This window comes from Mustela putorius, unplaced genomic scaffold (genome assembly GCF_011764305.1).
Source record: "Mustela putorius furo isolate JIRA1106 unplaced genomic scaffold, ASM1176430v1.1 tig00003853_pilon_pilon_pilon, whole genome shotgun sequence".
Taxonomy (NCBI): domain Eukaryota; kingdom Metazoa; phylum Chordata; class Mammalia; order Carnivora; family Mustelidae; genus Mustela; species Mustela putorius.
The window spans coordinates 16427521-16440078 of NW_025422005.1; the positions used below are offsets into that span (position 1 = coordinate 16427521).

Here is a 12558-nt window from a genome sequence, read left to right on the forward strand (position 1 = left end):
AGAAGGGCTCAGAGAAGCGTGGAGTGAGGTGGGGTGTAGAGAGGTACCACAGGCTGGAAAGCAAAGCTGGGGACTTGATTTCCAGACAGATGCATTCAGTGGTCGGTTTTAATCAGACCCTAAAATTCAATATATAAATATCTAGCTCATTGCCTTAAAAGGAAAAAGTATTCCTTTTGGGCAAGTGACTGGGCCTTGCTCACACTCCCTTGGCACTCACCGGGGCCAGAGCTGTCTTCTGACATCATAAAGCCATCAGGCCACCTCCGAACCACACTCCGCCGTTCCAGGACGCCTTTCCACCCCGTATTCCTGCGTCCTCTCAGGGGCCCCTGGAGAAAGGAGGCCAGGCTGGGCCGCACATCCCCACTTGACAGAGGAGGAAACGGGCGTGGGGAGGGGTCAAGCACGTGCCCGGGCTCACTCGCTGGGAAGGGGCAGACCCAGGATTCAGTCTGCTGTCCAGAGTCTCTGGTCCTTGACACAAACCAACCAAACAACACAGGGGTTGGGAGGGAGGAGGCAAGCCTCAGAATGGGCTCCAGAAGAAATGCCCTCCTCTCCGAGGTGGTAGCATTTAAGCCGAGATCGAAATCACAAAACAGAGACAGCCACACAGACCGGGGTTGGTGGGGTGGGCACGTGCGGCATTTCAGTAACGTGGGGCTTGTCCTCGGGGCCACGCCCAGTCCTCTTGGCCGGCCTCCAGGGCTGCAGCAGACACGGTCTCACCCAGAGCAAGCTCGGGGCAGCCGCACCTCTGCCCAGTTCCAGCAGGGCCGGGGAGGGTCTGGGTTTGGGAATCTGGCAAATAAACCTGGCTTTGACTCAAGCCTGGCTGCTCACTGGCACACAGCCTTCGACAAGTCACTTAGCCCACGTCTGAATGCCTCTCCTCGCGAGCGTCCACACCCCTCCTCACGGGACTGCTGGGAGGCTTTGGGCTCAGGTCTCAAGGTGCCTCCCGGGCTGCCTGGTACACGCAGGCGGTCAGAAAGGCGATCATTCTGTATTCCCCCAAATCATGACAATGGCCCCCAAGTAGCAGGTGATTCCTACGTGCCAGACAACATCCCCGGTCCTTGACGATGAGCCTTCACGACGATGCTATGGGGTGGGCCCTATTATCCTGTCTCACGGGGAAGGAAAATGAGGCATCGAGAGTTAAGTGACTTGTCCCCGGGCACCAGGCAGGCACTGGTGGAATAGTTCTAGCACCACATTCTTGGGGCCCCGTGCTGGCCAGACAGGTCTTCTGCAGAGGTGAGGGAGGCTGTGAACGGGGCCTGCGCGAGCCACAGCCCCCGCTGGCAAAGGCAGTCTTTGGCATCACCCGTGCTGAATAAGAGATCGACTAGTTAGGAAGGTCCCCTGTCGTCCCGTCCTTGTGGGGCGTGTGGGCAAAAAAGGCGTCTCCTGTGCTGGGCTCAGCCTTCTCTTCCAGCACGGGCCTCTTTGCTATGTGACCAGGCTGCATGGGAGGCTCTGCTTCTCCCAGCCTCGGGGTCCTCGCCTCCGGAACGGGCACCGATCTGTCCTTCCCGCTGTGCCAGAGGGAGGCGGGATCAGCGACAACGGAGACAGAGCACCCAGCACGTAGTTCGTGGGTGAGACGCGGCATCCAGGCCTCAAGAGAAACCAGGTGTCTTCATTTCCTCTTGCTGCTGTAACCAAATGCTGCAGACTTAGCAACTTAGCACGAGCCTCGGTTCCTGCCTCCCGGCTCTGTAGGGCGGGAGACTCGTCTGGATCTCCCCAGCCCAAATCATGCTGTGGGCAGGTGGTGTTCCTTTCTGACAGCTCTAAGGGAGGATCCGTTTCCTTGCTTGTTCAGGTGTTAGCAGAGCTCGGGGCCACGGGATGGTAGGAGTGAAGTGCCCCTGTCCTTGCCAACTGGCCACTGCCGTTGGCCCACGGGGCCCTCTTTCCAGTCCTTGCCCCTGGCTCCTGAATCTCAGAAGCTACAATGGAGTTCAAGCCCTCTCTACGCTCCAGTCCTCTGGGTCTCTGACTCTGGGCTGGGAAAGCTTCTCCTCCTTTAAGGACTCAGCAGATTATACTGGGTCTACCTTGATAATCCAGGAAAATCTCCCCATCTCGAGAACCATAACCTTAATCACATCTGCGAAGCCCTTTTGCTGTGTAAGGTCCCATATTCACAGATTCTGGGATCAGAATGTGGACATCTCAAGGGGGGCATTAGTCTGCCTGTTGTAGAAGGTAACATAAGCCAAACTAAAGCACGTTAGCATGGTCAGGGGCCCTGGAGTTCAAACCTCTCTTTTTCATAAAGAGGTAAACAGAGGCCCAGAGAGGTTCCTAAGTGGCTGTCCGAAATGACACAGGTCGTGGCAGAGCCAGTCTCCAAAGCCCTGAGCAGGCATCGCAGCCCCCTGTCCAGGACTCCACTCCACATGGCTTTTCCATGGAAAGACTTTCAACTTTCCAAAGCCCCTTCTGCCAGCTCATTCGCCTCTGATCCTCCCGCCCTCCTGGGGGGCAGGTATATAGCGGCTCAGTCTGTAGAGCTCGCAGGAGCGTGTACTCACCTACTCCTCTCCCTGGAGGCCAAGAGGATCAGAAGGGGATATCGGCCAAGAGAGCCCCCCGTGAGACCCAGGCTGGGAGAAATGAAGAGAGAGGAAGAGGGCACTTTCGTCCCCAGGCCAAGCCCTCCACACGCACCAGCCTCTTTGATCCAGCCTCGAGTCTCAGTTAAGATTGAGTTTGGCTGCATAGAACTGGAAGAAAGATAACAGATAGCAGCTGCCCCAGTAACGCTGTTGGACAATCAATCACAACATCAACAGCAGAAAAGCAAGAGGAATTTTTTTTATCACATGGTCTCTGGATAGGCCGGGTGGGTCCTGGTGGGGGGATACATTCATAGGTTTGCGCTCCCATCGACTCTGGGTCACTCAGCAGATCTTTGGATATTTTCAGGGCTTTGTTGCATATTTGGGGTTGGCTGCTGTCGGATGGTCAGAACGGGCCTGGCTGGGACCACTAGGGCAACAACTTGGTTCTGCAAATCTCTAGGTCAGCCTAGGCGTGTTCTTGTGGCAACCACAGGGAACCAGACAGCCAGCAGACGTGCACAAGGGCTTGTCCAGCCTCCGCTCAGATCATGTTTGCCAGTATCCCATTGGCCAAGGCCAATCACATGGCTCAGCCCAGAGCTGGGGGGCAGGATGACACAAGTTATAGGGCAAAGAGTGAAGGTACAAGGGAGTGATTAATAATTCAATCAGTCTACCGTAGTGGCTTAGACAAAATGGAAGCTTGTTTTTCTTCTATGTCAAGGATGTCAGAAGGTGGGAGTTTGGGTACCTCCGTGGAATCATCAGGGATCCAGGCTCCCCTGTACACAGCTTCTGGTCCTTATGGACCAAAATGGCTAGGAGAGCTCCAGCTATCACATCCATGTCCCGGGCAGCAGAATGGAAGAAGGAGCGTGAGAAGTTCCTTCCCTTTAAGAGAGACTTCCTGGAAATCCCACATATTACGTTACCTTTATATCTCATTGGCAGTCCTCTTGTCACATGGCCACTTGTAGCTACCAGAGAGTTTGGGGAAAATATAGTCTTTTATTGGGCCTAATGTGCCCAGCTAAGAACCAAGATTTTGTAAATGTGGGAAAGAATGGGTATGTGGGCAGGCAGAAAGTCATGTCTGCCACATCCCATGTGACAGGTGAGAAAAAAAGGCTGAGAGAGGAAAGTGACTGGCCCGCGGTCACACGGTCGCCAGGGCATAAGAGAGCTGGGATCTGAACCCTGGATCCTGTGTCTTCTCCTTCCACCAGTACCAGCACCACCACCACTCAGCTACTCACAGTACTGCTTATGGGTCTGAGTGCCCAGGGATGCCTGGCTGGCTCAGTCAGAGTGTGACTCTTGATCTCAGGGTCGTGAGTTCGAGCCCCACATTGGATGCAGAGATCACTTAAGATAAATAAGTAAAATGAAAAAAAAAGAGAGAGAGAGAGAGAGATTCAAAAGATTCTGAGCAGCCCAGACAGCTCCATATGGCAGACATCCCCCAGCCCTGACTCTGGACTGAAGCCTATGCTAAGCATTTGACCTGCAGGTTTTCATTTAAACTTCCAACATCCATGCCCTGTCCCTGTTCTATACAGGAGAAGCTGAGGCACTGAAGGGTGAGATATGTTGCCTGGGCTACCTGATCTGAAGCTCAGGTTCTTACCATCTTGCTAGTCCAGGTGCTGGGGTAGGACTGGGTCCCATCCAACAGCCACAGGTAAGATCAAGGCCATCCAGCATCCCACGGGCAGGTGGGCCATTGGATGTATCTGTAGTACCAAGCCCAGGGCCTGACCTTAACCTGCTCTGATCATACACAGGGTTCAGGCCAAGTAACCAGGGAGTATGAACAACTCGGGCTATAGAATCAGACAGACCTGGGTCCCAATCCCGCCCGTGAGCTAAGGTACCTCAGGCAGGAGACTTGACCTGACTCTCACTTTCCTCGTCTGTGAAACGGGTGTGATTAACCTCACTCCATCTGCTTGCACAGCCTCTGGAAGGTGCGGTTCAATCTAAGCCAAATCAAGGGATGAATGAATGAGCAGATGAACAGCCACCCAAGACAGGAACTTTTCTCGGGTTCAAGGAAAAAGACAGTATCTCCTAGACCTGACTTCTCTTGCTTTAGGGTTTTTTCCCACAAAAAAAAATTTTGTTCCACAACTTCCTACTTCCAAAAGACATTAATAGCTATTATGTGAAAAAGGGTTTCCGCAGCCAAATGAGACCTCAGCTGCCAGGTTAACTGGGTCTCTCCCCTGCAGGACTTCTCAGAGCCTTGAACAAAGGAGGGTATCGGGTGGGTCTCACAAGCAGGGTTCTAGAACACTCTGTGTTTCTCTACCTTTCTTGGCCACAGAACTCCTTTTCTTCGTAGCAAAGTGCCACCGTGAAACCAGTTCTCAGCTTTTCCTTTTTTTCCACCCAAGCAGCACAAATGTTTGGTCCAATCAGAAAGAAACAAAGCCCATTTTCTGGAAGCATTTTATTTGTGGAACTTCTGTTGTGACAGTTAGGATCAGGTTACAGCTGGATCAGAATTGCAGCTGGATCGTCAGGAGTTTACTGCATTGCTAACAGTCAAAACAGCGACCCTGTTACCAACCGGAAATGTCAGGAGTCTTGTCGCGGGCGAAGTGCTCGTGTTGTAGATCCTGGAGCATTCACGCGCAGTTGGGATGCAGGATTGCATCGTGTCGTGGGCCGGCGGGTCGGCGAGAGGCTCCAGGCCTCCGCAGCAGGTCACATCACCGGTGGGGCTCAGGGTTGAGGAAGAGTGAAAGGTTAGTGCCCATCACACAAACTGCCCTGCCTGAAGCCGCTGCTCCACGTTCCAGCCCCCAAGGTCAGTGACTCAGCCAGGTTCCCGGAGGTGCTAGAAAAGGAGAGAACCTGCCCTTCCTCCAGTACTATGGATAAGTGCTTACTCTGAGCCACACGCTGCCACACTGTGTCAGGCACCAGGGATAAGGGATTGAACAAGAGAGTTCAGGTCGCTGTTGACACTGCAAAGCCAAGAAAGCCGCTGTGGGACAGCAGGTGATGGGAGGGGGTGGGTGGTCGGGGAGGGCTCTCCGAGGGGGCCATGGAGATCTGGTGGGGAAGGGGCATCTGGGCAGAAAGACCGTGGGGCCAAGGCCTTGAGCAGAGAATGATGACCTTGGTGTGATTGGGAACAGAAGGATGGCCAGTGGGGACAGTGCTTAGGAGAGGAAGGGCACGTGCGGAGGTGTTGGGTGGCAAGCAGGTGGGCCCAGAGGCCATGTGGAGCATCTGGGTGTTATTCAGGGGGCGGTGGGAAGTCACGGCGGGCTGTCGACAGCAGTGACACTGTCACAGAGGCAGCAGGATCTGAGACTGTGCCTTGAGGTGGGGGACTCACACTGCCAACACCCAGCAACTTCTCCCTCCTCCTGCAAGCTCCTGGGGTCTTCTGACTCGTGAAAGGGTAAAGGCCGAGTACTCTCGGCGGTCTCCTTCCTGCCTTGGAGCTCCGGGAGACTAAGCTGAGCAGAGCCCAAACCCCCACCCTCTAGAGGCGGCCAGGATCACGGGCCTCCTGTCTTCCTGTCTCCTCGTCCCTCGTCCTAGTCCCTCCTCATTCAAGCCCTTCATGCCCAGAGGGGGAAATGGAGGCACATCCGGAAGGCTACTTCCCCAAGTCTTGGCTAATGAAGGGACTGGACACTCTCTCTGGGCTCGCTGGGGGCAGAGCAGGGCCCCTGACCACCTGCTCCAGCCAAGCCGGCCTCCCCTTCCCCTCTCGGCCACAAGCCTCTTTTGTACTTGCTCCCTGGGGTTCCATCTCCTTGCAGGGGTCACGGGGCACCGCTGACCCCAGCCCCCTGCCGGCGTGCCCGGCTGGTAATTGAAAATACCAGAATTCCCTGCAGACCAACTTGCAGGGAAACATGATACCCCAGGGTGGGCGGTGGATGGCAGAGGGATGGAGAACATCCAGCTGTTCCCTTTTCTCCTGCATTAATCCCCCCGGATTCCAGGAGAAAGGCCAGCCCTGCTTGGCCCCCACGGGCCCGCCTTGATCATCTTCCCAGCAAATGCCGCCTCCTTGCCACGCCCAGGGTTACGGGGCTTATGGGATCAGAGCCCGGGTGAGCTGCCTGTAACCCAAGCCTGCCAGCTAAGCCCACCGAGCCCAGACCCCCATGGCTGTGTGGGTCCTGCCCCCACCAACAGCTGAGCTCCTGGAGCCGAGGCGGACTGGGTGGTGGTGGGTGAGGTGAGTCAGCGGGAGCCGGGCGGAATGCGTTTGCAGCAACAGTATGGGAGCTGGACCAGAGTGTCCTCAGAGGCCCTCGGATGTCCACTGGTTTCCAGACCTCCCTGCTCAGCCTATACCAGCTGCAGCCAACAGAGGGAAGGATGCGCTGGACTTGAGTGGGCCGGGGTTCAAATCCCAGCTCCACTGCCTACTAACTGTGTAACACTGGCAAGCTACATCACTTCCGTGCCTCCATTTCCTCATCTGTAAAATGGGTATAATAATAATACCCGCCTCATGGGGTCCATATGAGTGTCAAAGGAGTTCAGTATGTAAAGCGTCTGGAAAAGCGCCTGGCACAGAGTGAATAAGTAGGTGTTAGGGGTTGGCCTTTGTTTTGTTTTTCTGCAGGGCATCCTGGGGCACACAGATGCTGTCAAGATGACAAGTTTTTATCTGAGGAGGAGTTTGCCTACGGCAGTCCTTCTGTGGCTCCCCAGGGCCTTCAGGACAGGGCAGGCTCCTGGGCAGCCTCAGCCTGGCACCTCCCCTACAACTTCTTATATCCTACCACAGGCTCTAGAAGTTCTGCCTGGGCAGATGAGAGGGCCAGTCTCTACAGGAGCCGGGCTGTGAGAAACAGTGGGGGGGGGGGGTAGAAAATATACTTGCCCAAGATTCAGCTGGTGTAGGCTCTAAGAGTCAGCCCCTAGCTGCTGTGGGACCTTGGACGAGTCACCTTCCTTCTCTGGTCCTGGATCCATTCATTACTCCTCAAAGTGTGGTCCACACACCAGCAATGTCAGCATCCCTCAGGAGCTTATTAGAACTACAGATCCTCAGGCCCAGCCTTACTGAATAAGAATCTTGGGGTTCGGGGCTGCTGAGCCCAGCAAAGTGAGTTTTAACAAAGGTTATCTCCCTAGGCCCTCTCAAGTTTGCAAAGTGCACTAATCATTAGGAACACGTTCTGCCACTTTTCTTCACAGGGAGAGAAGTGAAGGGAATGGCGTGGCCCCTTCTTAGGCCTGGATCACTTTGGCTGAGTCCTGACCCGGGGGCTTGGACCTGGGAGCTCGGACCCGGCAGCTCCAGCCTGGAGAGCCAATCATTGTGTGAAACAAATAGGCTTTCTTCCGTTAGAGCCTGAGCCCCTGGAAGGCAGGGACCTGAGAGGTTCCTCTCTTGAGCCCCAGAACGTCATGGTCATGCTGGCCTCACAGCCACTCTGTGAACTGAAATACTTTTTCCAGCCTTATTGAGATACTATTGACAAATAACATGAAAGTGTAAGGTATACGATGGGATGTCTGAATAAATGTGTATTTTGTAAAATGATTACAGCAGAATAGTTAGTTCACACCTCCCTCCTTCCACGTAATGGCCGTTTTTTGGTGTGTGGTTCTAACATTTAAGATCTACTCTCTTAATAACTTACAATTACACAGTGCGGTATTGTTTCCTACAGTCGCCTTGCTGTCGGTTAGCTCCCCGAACTGACTCTTCTTACAGCTGGAAGTTTGTACCCTTAGACCAGCATCTCCCCCTTTCCCCCAGCCCACAGCCCCGGCACCATTCTACACTCTTGAAATGTTCCTTTTTATTTTTGTTTTTTTATTTATTTTATTATGAAAAAACTGTATTTAGATTTAGCTAGCTGGGGTCCGTTTAGATGATCCCAATTTTGTTGGCAACATCCAAAGCATCATAGTCAGCGGCCAGCCGAACGTATGCCTTCTTCTCTCCATCAGGCCTGATTCAGGTGTTGGCCTTGGCTACATCAGTGTCGGAGAGCTTCTTCACAGCCTGTTTGATCTGGTGTTTGTTGGCCTTGACATCCACAATGAACACAAGTGTGTTGTTGTCTTCTCTTTTCTTCACGGCTGACTCAGTAGTCAGGGGGAACTTGGTGATGGCATAGTGGTCAAGCTTGTTTCTCCTGGGGGCGCTCTTTCGAGAGTATTTGGGCTACCTTCGGAGACGCAGAGTCTTGGGTCGTGGGAACGGAGATGATGTGCGGATCTTTTTTTTGTGACTGTGGACGCCTTTCAGCACCGCTTTCTTGGCTTTCAAAGCCTTTGCTTTGGCTTCGGCTTTGGGAGGGGCAGGGGCTTCCTTCTTAGCTTTGGGCGCCATCTTCGTAAAAGTGAAATGTTCCTTTTTAAAAAGATTTATTTATTTATTTGAGAGGGGGAGAGAGAGAATCTCAAGCAGATGCCCGGCTGAGCAGGGCACTGGAAGTGGGCTTGATCCCATGACCCTGAGATCATGACCTGAGCTGAAACCAAGAGTCAGACACTCAACCAAGTGAACCACGCAGGTGCCCCTCCCCCATCGAAATTTTCTTTTTTTTTTTTTTTCTAAGTAAATTCTCTGCCCAGTATGGGACTCAAACGAGCCCGAGATCGAGAGTCACACCCTCCACAGATTAAGACAACCAGGCACCCCCTGAAATGTTTTTAGTAAGATCTCCCTCCCGATGGTGCCAGGTACCATGGTCAAGTTTTTATATGTATTTCTCCGTTCATGCTCATATCAGCCTTGCCAGGGAAGGGTCCACTTTGGACACAGTTGGGGGTTGGGGGTGGACAGCCTGGGCTCACAGAGGACCCGGGGCCTCCGGCAATCTGGAAAAACCGAGTGCTCATCTCTGGAGGAAGAGACAGGTCTGGGCTGGAGACGGGGTCACAGCATGAGGGGACAGCAGCAGGGACTGTCCTGAGGGCCAGCTGGGAGCTGGCTGGGGCCAGATAACTTGGCTCTAGGCCCAGCTCAGCACCTCACGAGCTGTGTGATCTTGGGGAAGTCACCATGCTTCTCTGAGCCTAGTCCCCTCCTCTGAAAATTGTGGCTATTAACCCCCATCCTGCATTGCTGTTGAGAGGACCGAAGGAGGTGACACAGGCCAGCTGCTCAGGGCACAGTGGTGAGGACCCAGTGACACAGGCAAACGCTTCCGACGCTGAGCACCCAGCAGATGCCCCACTGAACAATGGACACGAGTTCCCACATCTGCTCCCCCCAACAGCCCTCGGGAGACGTTACCCTCAGGCTCATTTCACAGATGAGGAAACTGAGTCACAGAGCTTTCGGACAGCCCCTCCTCTGGGCTCTAGTTAACCTCACTCACTGATCCCGGGGGGGCATTTCCCCGGAAATGCTTGTGAAGAGCCTGAGCGACCGGGTTCAAGTCTGGCCCCGCACCACCTGGCTGCACAACCCTTGAGCAGGCTACTGAACGGCTCCAAGCCTCAGTTTCCCCATGTATAAACTGATGATGTTAGGAGCCCCCAGCGAATGGAGCCATTGTGAGAATTCTCTGTGACACCCATGTTAATAGGTGTAAAGAGCCCAGACAGTGCCGAGGAAATGCTCAGTCAGTGTTAGGTTCGTGGCTTTCTCACTGTTACTGCTAAACATGTATGCACAACCCTGAAAGTCCTTCCGGTGACTTCATGGAGTCCGAGAAATGTCACTTCCCATCCCCAGGCTTCTGGTGAGAATGTATTTTTTATGCTGCCACTGACTTTCTCTATAGCCTCAGACAAGACACTTTCCTTGATGCTCAGCTTTCCCATCTGCAAAATGGGCTGAAGAAGGTCTGCTTTCAAGGATGTAGTGGGAATTAAATGGGTTAATTAATGCATGTCCAGGAAATAGCTCAGTGCCCAGCATGTAGTAGGTGCTCAATAAACAATGGTTAGTGGGGCCCCTTTGCTCTTGGGGTCTCTTGATTCTCTGGGAGGCAGTAAGGAAGACAGAGTCCCCCTGTTGGAGGAGGGAACTGCGGGGAGCAGGGCCTGATCTTCCCAAGAAGCAGGGCCAGGAGCCAAGCCGGGAACCAGACAGCGCTCCTTTGGGTGCAGAAGAAACAGAGGCTTGTCAGGGACACTGGGACCAAGGTCCAAGTCCTTCTTGCTGGGGCTGCCACCCTATCTCGGGTATCTGGGTATTTGGGGTGATAGAGGGAAGCTGGACCTGCTCAGATTCATGCTGGCCTCTGGGCTGATCCAGCTCCAAGCTGAAGGCTGCCCAGGAGGGACAAGCAGGGAGCACTGGAGCTGCAAGACCTCAGGGATCTTGCATTCTGTCTATGGTGCAGAGGATGAAACCGGGTCCAGAGGTGGGAGACGGCTTGTCCAAAGTCACACAGTCAGTGAGCCCCAGACCAGGAAGCAGAGCCTGGGTCTTCTAAGCAACATAACGTTCCCTCCACCCTGAGCTGAAGGGACAGAAACAGAGCAGGGAAGAGGTGAGTCATTGCCAGACTTCAAGTCCCGATGGGCCCCTACCCACCCCTGCTCCACGCTCACATCCACACCTGGGAAGCCAGATTTGGATGAGGAGGAATAGGGTCCGTCTCGACCTGCAGATACCCCTGTGTGGGCCGAGACAGGGCACCTGCTTGTCACAAACTTGCCCGGGAGCCACGAGAGACTGCAGGAGGTGCTCCCTTCTCCCTGCTGAGTCCTCAGCGGCTCCTGAGACCATGAACACCTCGGGCCAGAGAGGCAAGGGGGCTCACTGCAGTCACACCATGGGGAGGGACCGCGTCAGGAGTCTACCCCTGCCCCAGCCAATGCAAGGGACAAGCCCTGCCCCCTCAGACCTGGGTTCAAATCCCAGCTCCCCCACTGAGGATGTGGGGGCTATGTGATCTCAGGAAGCCCCTTGCTCCTCTGAGCTTTAGTGTCTTAATCCGTCGGTGGGGCCCATACTGCCCCCCTCCCCAACGGTCAGCTCAGGAAACAGGTGCGAAGGCCCCCGGGCTGTGGGTGACACGTAGTAGGTGCTTTGCACGGGTTTGTTCCACTTGAAAAGGAGGCCAGAAACACAGGATCGGGTGAAATACAAGCTGAAGAATCCAGAAAAAGGCCGTGTGTCATGAACTCATCGTGCAAACTTCGGCAGCTCACATGCCCTCCCTGGACCTCAGCCTCCACGTCAGTAAAATGAAGGGACAGGACTACATTATTTCTAAGAGTCCTCCTAGCACGAAACAGGCCGCCCCTGACTCCCTGTCCCCTTCCTTTAACCTCCATGATGGTGCTAACAGCACGAGGGGGAGGGACGGAGGGACGGAGGGAGGGGTTTTGCCAAGGTAGAATTCACGTAGGATTAACCAGTTTAATGTGTACGATTCAGTGGCATCTAGTGCATTCGCAGTGCTGGGCAACCATCTCCTCTATCTAGGCCCAGAACATTCTCCGTTCCTCCCTATCCTCAGCCCTGGCAACTGCCAACTGCTTGCTGTCTGTGGATTTAACCTATTCTGAGTATCTCATACAAAAGGACTCATCAAATGTATGAGCTCCGTGTCTATCTTCCGCTCTGAGTGTTTTTGAAATTCATCTACAGTGGAGTGTATGTCAGTACTTGGTTTACTTTTATGGCTAAATAAGAGTCTTTGGTATGTGTATACCATAATTTGTGTACCCATTCATCCGTGGATGAACGCCTCAGCTGTTCCCACCGTTTGGCTATTGCGAACAGTGCTGCTATCAACATTCATGTATGACTTATTTGTTTGAGTACCTGTTTTCAGTTCTTGGGGATATAAAATTAGGAGTGCCAAGGCTGGGTCATGTGGTAATTCTATGTTTAACTCTTGAAGGAGCTGCCAAACTGTTTTCCATAAGAGCTATGGGTTTATTTTTATAAATTTATTTTTGGCTGTCATTTTTATTCAGTGCTAGATCCCTGGCACGTAGTAGGTACTCGGTGCACGTTTGCAGAAGGAAGGAGGGAATCTCCCACCCTCTCTGCTCCCCTCTCCCGGAGCCCCATCAT

The 12558-nt window shown here is 53.7% G+C and overlaps 1 protein-coding gene and 1 pseudogene across 3 annotated transcripts in view; one reads left to right on the top strand and one right to left on the bottom strand.

The window, feature by feature from the left end:
* Positions 1 to 12558, top strand: part of EPHB2 (EPH receptor B2) — a 183409-nt gene that overhangs the window by 144176 nt on the left and 26675 nt on the right. The window lies entirely within an intron of this gene.
* LOC106004106 lies at positions 8437 to 8904 on the bottom strand (annotated as a pseudogene).